This window comes from Gossypium raimondii, chromosome 4 (genome assembly GCF_025698545.1).
Source record: "Gossypium raimondii isolate GPD5lz chromosome 4, ASM2569854v1, whole genome shotgun sequence".
Taxonomy (NCBI): domain Eukaryota; kingdom Viridiplantae; phylum Streptophyta; class Magnoliopsida; order Malvales; family Malvaceae; genus Gossypium; species Gossypium raimondii.
Genome location: NC_068568.1, coordinates 45,352,850 through 45,365,996, shown reverse-complemented (window position 1 = coordinate 45,365,996; position 13,147 = coordinate 45,352,850).

Here is a 13,147-nt window from a genome sequence, read left to right as displayed (position 1 = left end):
ATTGAGTGGTTGAGGGGAGGTGTGATCAGGTGGAGAGATTTAATGAGGGGATTTTAGAAGAAAATCAAGGGAAGTGAGGGGAGAGGGAGTGTTGTGCCGAATGGGGCTCTGAGGCACTCAAGAATTTGGCTAGAGGGGTACTTCTCATTTCAGTCCTGCTTTGTTTTTTCTCTCTGCCAAAACCTCTTCTCCCCTAAACTGTTTCTCTTCTTCCTTTCCCTCAAGTTTTGTGTTGTCGATTCCCAATTCTGATCATTGCCGAAACCATTCCTCTCATTGCCTCTTCTTTGTTTCTTTTTCCAAATATTTTTGACGATTGCTGTTGTTTCTCCCTTGCCGATTCTTTTTTCTTTTTACCCTTATTGTGCCGATTCTGTTCTTACTGCTTCCTACCGATCAGTATTCCTGTGTTCCCTCTCTCTGGACTTCCCAGGAATATTAATCTTCTAAAAAAGCCGACTGTTTTTCCCGTCTCTATTGTTCTGATTATCATTCTCTATTTGCCGATAAGTCTTACACTTCGTAGTTGGTACTCTTCTCGCGTTACTGGTAAGTGAAGATACTAAATTGTTATTTTGTTGCTGATCGATTGAGTGCTTACCCATTTTTGGTTTGTGCCTAGGAACCATTCGAAGAGTTGAAGGTTTGTAATCAACAGTTGGGTAGGCGAAACTTCCCTCTATACTTGGAAACACGAAAATTTATGTGTTTTTACATGCCCTTTTTAACTTAAAATCATGCTATTTCGGTTAAATTCTTGTCAAAAAATAATTAAATATTATAAAATAATTAAATTATGTTAAAAATATGAACATGATGAATTTTAATTAAATTTATAGTTTGTAATAAGCCCAATTGTCCAGGCCCACATACTAACCCAATACAACAAAACAAAAAAAAACCTAAGTAAAACTCTAGCCCTTTTTGCCTCTGCGCCCACAACACCCACGCCTCAATGAGGTTCCAGCGCCAGACGTCTCTGGCCTCCTCTCCACGCACACACTTAATGACCACCAAACACAGTGAAAAAGAGGCGTACAAACACGACAAAAGGCGGAGAATAACAAAAATCGGAGAAGATGCCAAATGAATAGATCTTTAGTGATTTTGATTTTTTCCTTTTCTATTTCGCTATTTAAAGCCGTGAAAGATCGATGAATCGGGGATTTTTCGTGTAAAGGAATACACATAGAAACACCGAAAAATACAGAGAAAAAAAGAAAGAAAGATACAAATTTTTTGAATATAAAGGTTTTTTCTTCCTGTTCATTATTTTTCATGTTTATTGTTGATTTATAAAGAGAAAAGAGCGAAGAGGAGTTTACCTCGTGTTCGGACGCCGCTTGCTACCATCTCCGCCGCAATCGGAGATCCGGTTCAAAAGGCCGAATGAGCGACACAGCAGAAAGAAAATTTTGAAGAAACCCTAGCAGACCATTTTTTAAAAAGAAAGAAAGAACAAAATGTTTTTTCCTTTTTTCCCAGATTTGCTCTCCTTAAAGCGAAACAAACAACACTTTGGGGAGAGGGGTCCGCGTTCGGACCTTAAATGGTCTAATTTCGCTTTGGTCCCCTTATTTCTGCAGATGTTTTTAATTAGATTTCTTAAGTCTTTTAAATTTTAACGCACACCTTATTGTTTGCTTTCGATTTGGTCCCTAGATGCGCAGATATTTTGAGAGGATGGATTAATTTCCACTTGGGTCCTCCTTCATTGCGACTTTAATTGGGTCCATTCACGTATTTTCTAATTTTAAATTCGCCCTCAAAATTCTTTTATTTCGATTTAATCCTTCATTTGACATTTTAGTTTTTTTATATTGTTAATGTTATTATTGCATTTTACTATTATATTATTTATTATTTTGTCATCATTATCATTTTCATTATTTTTATACATTTTCACGCATCTTACATATATACCTTTTATAGTTGCATGTGCATTCTCTCTCTCTCTCTCTATATATATTCTATTATTATTTTATTTTCATTACCTCCTATACATATATATACGCATAGATTTTTATATAGTGTACATACGTTTTTATAGTATACGTTTATATATATATATATATATATATAGAAATATTTTTTCCTCTTTTTTGAAAATATGTATATACGTTTTTATCCTTCACAAACATTTTTTACAAATATATGTATATGTACACATGCACGTTTGAAATACACATGGTTTTCAATATACACATTTTTTATAATAGATTTATATACTTATACATTTTATTTTGTGAACATATGCATATACATATCCTTTTCTCACCCGATTTTTAAATACATACATAGGCATTTTCTTATTCTTGCTCACATATACGCTTTTAGAGATTACTAAATTTTGTCTTTTATGTACACTTATATGTATGCATTAAATATATGCGTCGCATACTTGTAAATTTATTCGTATATTATACCTACTTGTATATATTTGTAAATATTTATTCATATATGTTTGAAATTAGAGTATCTGTTTCATGTTATACCTTAACCCTTTTTAGCATCCCTTTTAAAAATATACATTCGGATTTTCTCAAAATATTTAAATCATCCTATTTTATAAATTCCAAAATATTTGGCATTCCTGATTCTCGTGAAAGATCGTGTCCTAACTTACTGGATCGCGATTATTTTTCGATGAGTTTAGAAAGCCAAGTATTCGTTTTGCAATAAAGTCACAATTTTTAAATAAAAGCTTATTCTCGGGAATTCAAAATGTTGGGTCCTAACTTACTGGTCATGACATTTTCTTCTCGAAATAAGAATTTTCAAAAGCAGAAGGAAATATTCGGGTATTTTGAAGATTTAAAAACATTGTGCCCTAACTCACTGGGTGTGGTGTTTTATTTCTTTGAAATAAGAATGTCTTATTATTTTAATTCATTCATGAAATAAAGAGTTTCCTTTTAAAATCTTTTTAAATTTTCGACACCAAGACATTAACAAAAATCAATTTGGTACCAATTTTGGGCGTTACAAGGGTGCTAATCCTTCCTCGTGCGTAACTGACTCCCGAAACTGTTTTCTCAAATTTCGCAAACCAAAATTATTTTTTAAGGTGGGCCGATTACACCTTTATAAAGGATCGGTGGCGACTCTTGTTTTGTTTTTAAAGTCGACAACTAAATTTTTGTTTTCAAAAAACGGTTTCGACAGCTTGGCGACTCCGCTGGGGACCTTTAGAGAGTCGAGCCATGAATTGGTTATGTTTGTCTTCTTGTCGAAAATCAAAAGTTTTTAAAAAAAAATGATTTCTCTTCGCATTCATTGATTTTTGGGTTTGCATGATTGGATCAAGTTGGTAACTTTGCATTTGCATTTTGCATTTTACCTTTAAGTGGAAGCGAGAAACTAGTCCTTCGTGAGGTTTTCACCTCCGTGCAGGGTAGTGGACCGCTTTCGGGATACATCCGTACCTATGTCTTCGTGAGATTTTCATCTCCGTGCAGCTATAGGGAAATGTGTCCCCCTGAACTGAACTCGGTCCATATGAGCCTATAATGGGTGAGGATCGAGGAATCTGTTGGTTCGGGTACCCTTACTCTAGAAACTAAACCTCATATAGTGAGCTTTAAGAACTTGCCCTAGGTAGAGCTATACCAAACCTTAGAGGATTCCTGAATAAATGTTCTGGCTATTTCATGTTTGTATTGGATTATATCTTTTTGGTGGGATACTGACTTGGGTTTATTTTGTTTTGATTGCATGACATCATTATTGCATTGCATTTGCATCTTAGAAAAAAGATGTTGATTCGAGTTCGATTACTAAATAGAGAGCTTGTCATAAGAAAATGGGTTTCTTGATAAAGTGGATGACAATATGGTTGTCCGAATATGGTCCAAGAAAACGTGATAAGAGAAGGGTAATGGAGGAATACATAACTTTACTTCGTGCCTCAAGGTCAAGCTGATTATTCAAGAGTTTCTGACATTCCAACTACCTTAAAGAAGTTGAGGAGCATTACGGGGATGGGCAGACGTTGGATTATAACCAGGATCAAGTAAAAAAAGAGGTAGAGGAGATACCCCTTTTGAAGAACTCACAAGATTTATCTTAGCATCCAGATGAAGAAGGAGAAGATGTCCTCGCTTGGAGTATGAGGGCAAAGCCGTATATATATATCCGCTTTATGTAAATAAATTTGTCTTCTAGAAAAGTTTTCTAAATGGAATTGAATCAGAATCAACGTTTTTTTTGCATTCATCTCATGCATTTGCATTACATAGCATCATATGCATTAAAATCCATTGAAAGAGCCTAATTGAGTAAAATTATTTCAGTTAAATTGGAAAACCAACACCCTCACGGCACCCAAGCAAAGGCTAAAGAAATAGACCAAAGGTTGGAGAAATTAGAGCAAATGCAAGTGCGGATACAAGAACAATTGACCAAATTTCAGCAAGATATGAGAGATCAGCTATTAGAATTCCAAAGAGATATGATGAGCCAATTAACCCAGTTATTGGGTAAATGGTTAGAAAAAGGGAAAAATCCAGCGGTTCACTTTGGGGATAATAATGAAGACCCTGCCTATCCCTCAAAATTTATCCCAATAAGTGTTCAGATCCAGCCAGATGCACACTCACGAGGGGCACTCTTTACTATCAGGCCTCAACAATATCAGACTGGTACATCGACACTGATAAATCACTCGACAGACCCAGGTTGTAATCTAAGAGGCAATCTAACCAGTCCTATTGCCCTTAATGACCCAGCAGAAACAAAGCAGGCAAGAGTAGAGCACCTAGATACTGTAAAGGCCCCAAGGAATAAGGGGAATAAGGTGGATAATGCAAGTAGGTACAATAGGGGCTACTCAAAACCAACTCTTGTGGGCGACCAAAGACAAAGACCACCAACCATCGGCCCTTTAAAGCAAGAACCTTGCATGAGAACAAATACAGAAGGCTTCATTCACACCCATACCGATGTCGTATAGAGAGTTATATCAAGGCTTATTTGATGAACACGTTGTTTCCCCTTTTCATGTGAAGCCTCTACAACCTCCGTATCCCGAATGGTATAATGCGAACGCACAATGTGACTACCATGCGGGAATTACTGGACATTCAATAGAGAATTGCACTGCCTTCAAGAAGCTGGTTGAGAGACTCATCAACATGGGTGTTGTCAAGTTTGGTGACTCATCGAGTGCAGAAAATCCACTACCCAATCACATTGATATTAGGATGAATACGACATATGAAGAAGAGTTGGAAAGCGTTCATATCAATGCCGTATATGAAGACACACTTGAAAAGGGACCTTGTTAGGTATCCACCCTTATAAACTTGAGAGCGTCTAAATAATCGGATTGTAAAATAGATTTCTGTAGCATCTAGGGTTTACTTAGAGTAATGTTCAGAACACACTTCTTGCTTTCAGCCTAGAAGCAATAAGAATTTCTTTGTGAGATAGGCTCACGTCTAAACATTATTATTTTAATGAAATACATTATTGCAATCATCTTTGAGCAAATGTTCTTTCATTCTTTACGATTTTTTTCCATTATTTTGGATTTTTTCTGCCAAACCATTCATTCGTTCATTCATATTATTCATACATTCTTTGTATATCCTTTAGCACCTACAATAGGTCCTTGGATATCAATGACATGAGTGACGCTGCTACAGACTCAAAATTGCTTTTTGAGTGAAACATGTGTTTAGAGAGATCTCATGACTTTGAAGATGTCATAAATTGTAGCTTATCTCTTAACTTGTTGAGGATGGTAATGCAATAAGAGAAACAAATGAGACAATAGAGACTGGGACCTTGAGGGAACATGCATGACTGAAAAAATAAAGTAAAACGTTGTTGAGTTACTTCAAGCATTCAAAGATGCCTTCGGATGGTCATACCAGGATGTGCCCGGTTTAAGCGCTGTCATTGCAATCTGAACAATAGCACGATACCAGAAATTTGCAGTATGTTCAAGGTGAATGAAAACTCTACCGGGGCAATGCCACTCTTTCCAGTTTATCACGATTTTTTTATTGAAGTTGAAATTCTTTCTCTTCGAGTTTTGGTTGAGCTGAAGTAGGATGAAGATCCAATCCCAATACGATTAGTTGAACCTAATTGAAGAAAAAGGCTAGAAACTATTCATCGTGGTCAGATGTACCAAGAAATGAATGATGTGAGCCTATAGCAAAAGGTTTGTCCCAGAGAATTCCACGATGGCGACCTAATACTGAAGAAGATCCTCACTCGATAAAAAATATAACGGAGGCCAAATTGGGAAGAACCTTATGTTATAGAGAAGGTCTTTTCCAAAGGAGCTTTGATTTTGAGCAAGATGGATGATAAACCTGCAAAGTCCTGTAAACTCAGGTTCAGTCAGGAAATACTCCGCTAAAAGAAGGAGATGGCCAAGGTAAAAACCCGCAAAGGGCAGTTTGAATCCAAAAAAAAAAGAAGAAGAAGAAAAAGAAGTGATGTGAAAAAATAAAAAGATGAAAATGAAAAAATGAAAAAGTAAAAATGGAGAGGCTAAGGTGAAAACTCGCAAAGGGCGCCTTAGACCAAAGGGGATTTGAGTTGAAAACCCAAAAAGTGCGGCTCAAATGTTGATCAAAATGGCGTTTGAAATTTTCAGAGCAGCTTAAATACTGATCAGAATGGGGGCATGCAGTGGTCCTGCTATACCGGAATCAACAAGAAAGGGTAGGCGACATCTTGGAGCATCGACAAAGTACTCCTAAACACATGTTAAACTCAGAATGGTCTTCAGAAAGTCTGTACAGTAAAGTTCAAGCTGCGATATCTGGGGCATCTAATCCTTATACTATTTTTGTTATTCTTGGAACACTTTATTCATTTCCAAGATACGCATTCCTAAGTCAATGTCTTTGTTATCCATCTTTATTATCTCTGATAATTTATTCATTTCGAGTTATGCTCAGAACCAATTCAATTTTATCCATCATTTTGTTCTCTTTGCAAGTGTGTCGCATTAGAGTAATGATTAATAGACTAATAAAACTTTCATAAGGGAAGTTTTGCATATTACTTTAGAAGCTTCTAAATAATACAGGAACCTGAAACAAGACTATTGTTTAGAACGCACTGGGTTGGAAATCGAATAAGGAAGAGTCTAAATTAAGACTATCCTTTTGAGTTTTGTTGTCTAAAACATTGATTGAAGAACGGCGAGATGTCGTGTTGGTGACAAAGGCTCAATGAACAAGCAAGCAAAGATCACCGAATAATAAGAAGAAGTTGTTCTTGGAGAAGGATATTCTTCATTTGTGCATGAACATTTGGTATGATTCCCTAGAAATGGTGAAAATGACAAATGAGCTTCACATTCTACATCCCTGTGTTGTGATAGCAGATGATTAAGAAAAGGCCAAATATTTTTACTCTTGGGTTACAACGGGAGAAAGATGGTACAAATTTTGCATCCCAGTGGATCAAACTTGGAGGTTTACAGTGGGGGCAATCTGGTCAAGTGTTTCTTTGGAGACGCTAGTTGAGCAAGAAGGTGTTATAACACATTAGTGATGAAACCTTAATAAAATTGGAGTAATAATAACTCAAGCGTTAAAATATCATTTTCATGACATTCTGCATTCATTCAAATGTCATTCATACATGTCTAGTTAGGAGCATTGTATTTATTATGATCATGACATCCTAATCACTAGGCATAATTAGGTTCATTATACAGGTCATGTTCTCCAGAGAACAGATCAGTAATGATAACAGATATTGTCTTCCTGCATCGACAGTAAAGCAGATCGAAGACACCAACCTCGCCTCCCTCGGAGACAGTGGAGCAGGTTGAAGATTTCAGATCTTGTCTCCCTAAGCAGTAGTGGAGCAGATCGATGATGGCAGATTTTACCTCCCTGTGGTTACAGTGTAGTACATTGAAGCCAGTAATTCTACTTCCCTGGACAGCAGCGGAATAGATTGAAGATTTCAAATCTTGTCTCCCTAAGCAGTAGTGAAGCAGATCGATGATGGCAGATTTTACCTCCCTGTGGTTACAGTGGAGTACATTGAAGCCAGTAATTCTACTTCCCTGGACAGCAGCAGAATAGATTGAAGATTTTAGATCTTGTCTCCCTAAGCAGTAGTGGAGCAGATCAATGATGGCAGATTTTACCTCCCTATGGTTACAGTGGAGTACATTGAAGCCAGAAATTATACTTCCCTGGGCAGCAGCGGAATAGATTGAAGATTTCAGATCTTGTCTCCTTAAGCAGTAGTGGAGCAGATCGATGATGGCAGATTTTACCTCCCTGTGGTTACAGTGGAGTACATTGAAGCCAGTAATTCTACTTCCCTGGGCAGCAGCGGAATAGATTGAAGATTTCAGATCTTACCTCCTTAGCAGTGCAGTGAACAGATTGAAGCTACGACGGCGGATCTGGATTCCCTGATATTGCAATTAAAAAGATTGAAGCCACAACGGCGGATCTTACTTCCTTAGCAGTGCAGTGGAACAGATTGAAGCTACGACGGCGGATCTGGTTTCCTTAATATTACAATTAAAAACATTGAAGCCACAGCGGCGGATCTTACTTCCTTAGCAGTGCAGTGGAACAGATTGAAGCTACGACGGCGGATCTGGTTTCCCTGATATTGCAATTAAAAAGATTAAAGCCACAACGGCGGATCTTACTTCCTTAGCAGTGCAGTGGAACAGATTGAAGCTACGACGGCGGATCTGGTTTCCCTGATATTGCAATTAAAACGATTGAAGCCACAGTGGCGGATCTTACTTTCTTAGCAGTGCAGTGGAACAGGTTGAAGCTACGACGGCGGATCTGGTTTCCCTGATATTGCAATTAAAAAAGATTGAAGCCACAACGGCGGATCTTACTTCCTTAGCGGTGCGATGGAGCAGTTGAAGCTACGACGGCGGATCTGGTTTCCACGATATTGCAATTAAAAGATTGAAGCCACAACGGCGGATCTTACTTCCTTAGCAGTGCAGTGGAACAGATTGAAGCTACGACGGCGGATCTGGTTTCCCTGATATTGCAATTAAAAAGATTGAAGCCACAACGGCGGATCTTACTTCCTTAGCGGTCAGCGATGGAGCAGTTGAAGCTACGACGGCGGATCTGGTTTCCTTGATATTGCAATTAAAAGATTGAAGCCACAATGGCGGATCTTACTTCCTTAGCGATGCGATGGAGCAGTTGAAGCTACGACGGCGGATCTGGTTTCCCTGATATTACAATTAAAAAGATTGAAGCCACAGCGGCTGATCTTACTTCCCTGACGGTGCGGTGGAACAGATTGAAGCTACGACGGCGGATCTGGTTTCCCCGACATTGCAGTTGAACAAATTGAAGCTACAAGTCTTATCTCCTCGAAGTTGCAGTGGAGCAGATTAAAGATAGCAAATTTTGAAGCTACAGCATGCGAATCCTATCTCCTAGACATTCCGGTGGAGTAGATTGGAGCACCAGTTCCTATACCTCTGAAGATGCAGTAGGAAGGAATGAGGCTATTTGAAGAAGAGAAGCATTGAAGAAGTCAAGGCTCAGTAAGACCAGACAATTGGGCCTTATAGTCTTTGCTCTATTCCTGTTACACGACAACGAGCAAAGAGGGGCAGCTGTAATAAGCCCAATTGTCCAGGCCCACATACTAACCCAATACAACAAAACAAAAAAAAACCTAAGTAAAACTCTAGCCCTTTTTTGCCTCTGCGCCACAACACCCACGCCTCCAGCGAGGTTCCAGGCGCCGTACGTCTCGGGCCTCCTCTCCACGCACACACTTAACAGCCACCAAACCTGTGAAAAAGAGGCGTACAAACACGACAAAAGGCAGGAGAATAACAAAAAATCGGAGAAGATGCCAAACAGAATAGATCTTTAGTGATTTTGATTTTTTTTCCTTTTCTATTTCGCTATTTAAAGCCGTGAAAGATCGATGAATCGGGGATTTTTCTTGTAAAGGAATACACATAGAAACACCGAAAATACAGAGAAAAAGAAAGAAAGATACAAATTTTTTGAATATAAAGGTTTTTTCTTCCTGTTCATTATTTTTCATGTTTATTGTTGATTTATAAAGAGAAAAGAGCGAAGAGGAGTTTACCTCGTGTTCGACGCCGTTTGCTACCATCTCCGCCGCAATCGGAGATCCGGTTCAAAAAGGCCGAATGAGCGACCACAGAAAAGAAAATTTTGAAGAAACCCTAGCAGACCATTTTTTAAAAAGAAAGAAAGAACAAAATGTTTTTTCCTTTTTTCCCAGATTTGCTCTCCTTAAAGCGAAACAAACAACACTTTGGGGAGAGGGGTCCGCGCGTTCGGACCTTAAATGGTCTAATTTCGCTTTGGTCCCTTATTTCTGCAGTGTTTTAATTAGATTTCTTAAGTCTTTTAAATTTTAACGCACACCTTATTCTTTGCTTCGATTTGGTCCCTAGATGCGCAGATTTTGAGAGGATGGATTAATTTCCACTTGGGTCCTCCTTCATTGTCGCGACTTTAATTGGGTCCATTCACGTATTTTCTAATTTTAAATTCGACCCTCAAAATTCTTTTATTTCGATTTAATCCTTCATTTGACATTTTAGTTTTTTATATTGTTAATGTTATTATTGCATTTTACTATTATATTATTTATTATTTTGTCATCATTATCATTTTCATTATTTTTATACATTTTCACGCATCTTACATATATACCTTTTATAGTTGCATGTGCATTCTCTCTCTCTCTCTCTATATATATTCTATTATTATTTTATTTTCATTACCTCCTATACATATATATACGCATAGATTTTTATATAGTGTACATACGTTTTTATAGTATACGTTTATATATATATATATATATATATATAGAAATATTTTTCCTCTTTTTTGAAAATATGTATATACGTTTTTATCCTTCACAAACATTTTTTACAAATATATGTATATGTACACATGCACGTTTGAAATACACATGGTTTTCAATATACACATTTTTTATAATAGATTTATATACTTATACATTTTATTTTGTGAACATATGCATATACATATCCTTTTCTCACCCGATTTTTAAATACATACATAGGCATTTTTCTTATTCTTGCTCACATATACGCTTTTAGAGATTACTAAATTTTGTCTTTTATGTACACTTATATGTATGCATTAAATATATGCGTCGCATACTTGTAAATTTATTCGTATATTATACCTACTTGTATATATTTGTAAATATTTATTCATATATGTTTGAAATTAGAGTATCTGTTTCATGTTATACCTTAACCCTTTTTAGCATCCCTTTTAAAAATATACATTCGGATTTTCTCAAAATATTTAAATCATCCTATTTTATAAATTCCAAAATATTTGGCATTCCTGATTCTCATGAAAGATCGTGTCCTAACTTACTGGATCGCGATTATTTTTCGATGAGTTTAGAAAGCCAAGTATTCGTTTTGCAATAAAGTCACAATTTTTAAATAAAAGCTTATTCTCGGGAATTCAAAATGTTGGGTCCTAACTTACTGGTCATGACATTTTCTTCTCGAAATAAGAATTTTCAAAAGCAGAAGGCAATATTCGGGTATTTTGAAGATTTAAAAACATTGTGCCCTAACTCACTGGGTGTGGTGTTTTATTTCTTTGAAATAAGAATGTCTTATTATTTTAATTCATTCATGAAATAAAGAGTTTCCTTTTAAAATCTTTTCAAATTTTCGACACCAAGACATTAACAAAAATCAATTTGGTACCAATTTTGGGCGTTACAAGGGTGCTAATCCTTCCTCGTGCGTAACTGACTCCCGAAACTATTTTCTCAAATTTCTCAAACCAAAATTATTTTTTAGGGTGGGCCGATTACACCTTTATAAAGGATCGGTGGCGACTCCTGTTTTGTTTTTAAAGTCGACAACTAAATTTTTGTTTTCAAAAAACGGTTTCGACTTAGGTAATTTTGATTAATTTTGACTATTTTCGACAGATTCGCACAAAGGGCAAAAATTGACTCGGTAGATAATGCTCGAAGAATAAAACTGAGAAGCAATTTGAAACATCGAGGAAATTGTATTTGTAGCCTAAGATGGTCCAAAAATGTGTGTTAATTCATAATATAATTAATTTTAATTTATTCCCAATTTAATTTGGGCTAAATAAATTATTATTAATTAATTATGGAAATGGTCCAGTTAAACCGCATTGGTTGAATCGAATCTAGTGAACCGAACCAGCCACCAATTGGGTTGCCCAGAACCGTACATATGCTGACCCAAATCAGCATTTTAGCTAACTAAATAAGCTTGCAAAGAAGCCCTTGAAGAACTTGCAACCTTGCATTCAAACCCCTCCAAAAAATGTGGCTTTAAGGATTTGCCCCAGGCTATTTTTAGCAAAGTTGAATCTCTCAACTTTGCCATGTGTGTGGCCAGCCAAGGGGGGTCTCTTTGGCTGATGGAAATTTCTATTTTTAGCAGCCACAATAAGCTATAAAAGCTACCCCTTGCTGATCATTCAAGTCATCCTTCACACTCTCATTCTCTCTTCTCATCTCTTACTTTCTCTCAACTTTTCCTTCCCATTTTCCCTTTTGTTCAAGTGCCGATTTCTTCTCTTGGGAAAGAGGTCCTCATCAACCATTGTTGAACATTAATTAAAGTGTTCATAAGCCACCTTGATAGCCGAGGACAATGGAGAATGAAGAACGGAGAACTCAGTCAAACCACGGAGAAACACCAGATTTGCTTCTTGTTCCCTATCTCTTTAAATTTCGTTGTTTTTTTGACAAACATGTTTATAAACATTTATGCTATTGAAATGGTTATTTTAATCAATCTAGCTTGAATTTAATCCGTGTTGGGTTGATTATATTTTTCCTACTTGAATTATTGAAATTGTGTTTGTGCTGTTATAGGCCTCGGTGAGATGCTTGATTAAGTAAAAACATGCCTAAGTTATTCTTGTAATATTAATTGTTAGATAACAAATGAATTAATTATTAAATCGTATTGAAATTGTAATTAGTCGACACAATACTTAATTAGTGCATGTTTATTCTTCTAAGGTAGCTAAAGTTAATTTAGCATTGTATTTGGCGATACATATGCCTTGCATAACTTGCAAGATTATTGTGATTAAACTGTTTCAAGAGATTTTATATGCTTGTGAAGATTGATTAATCG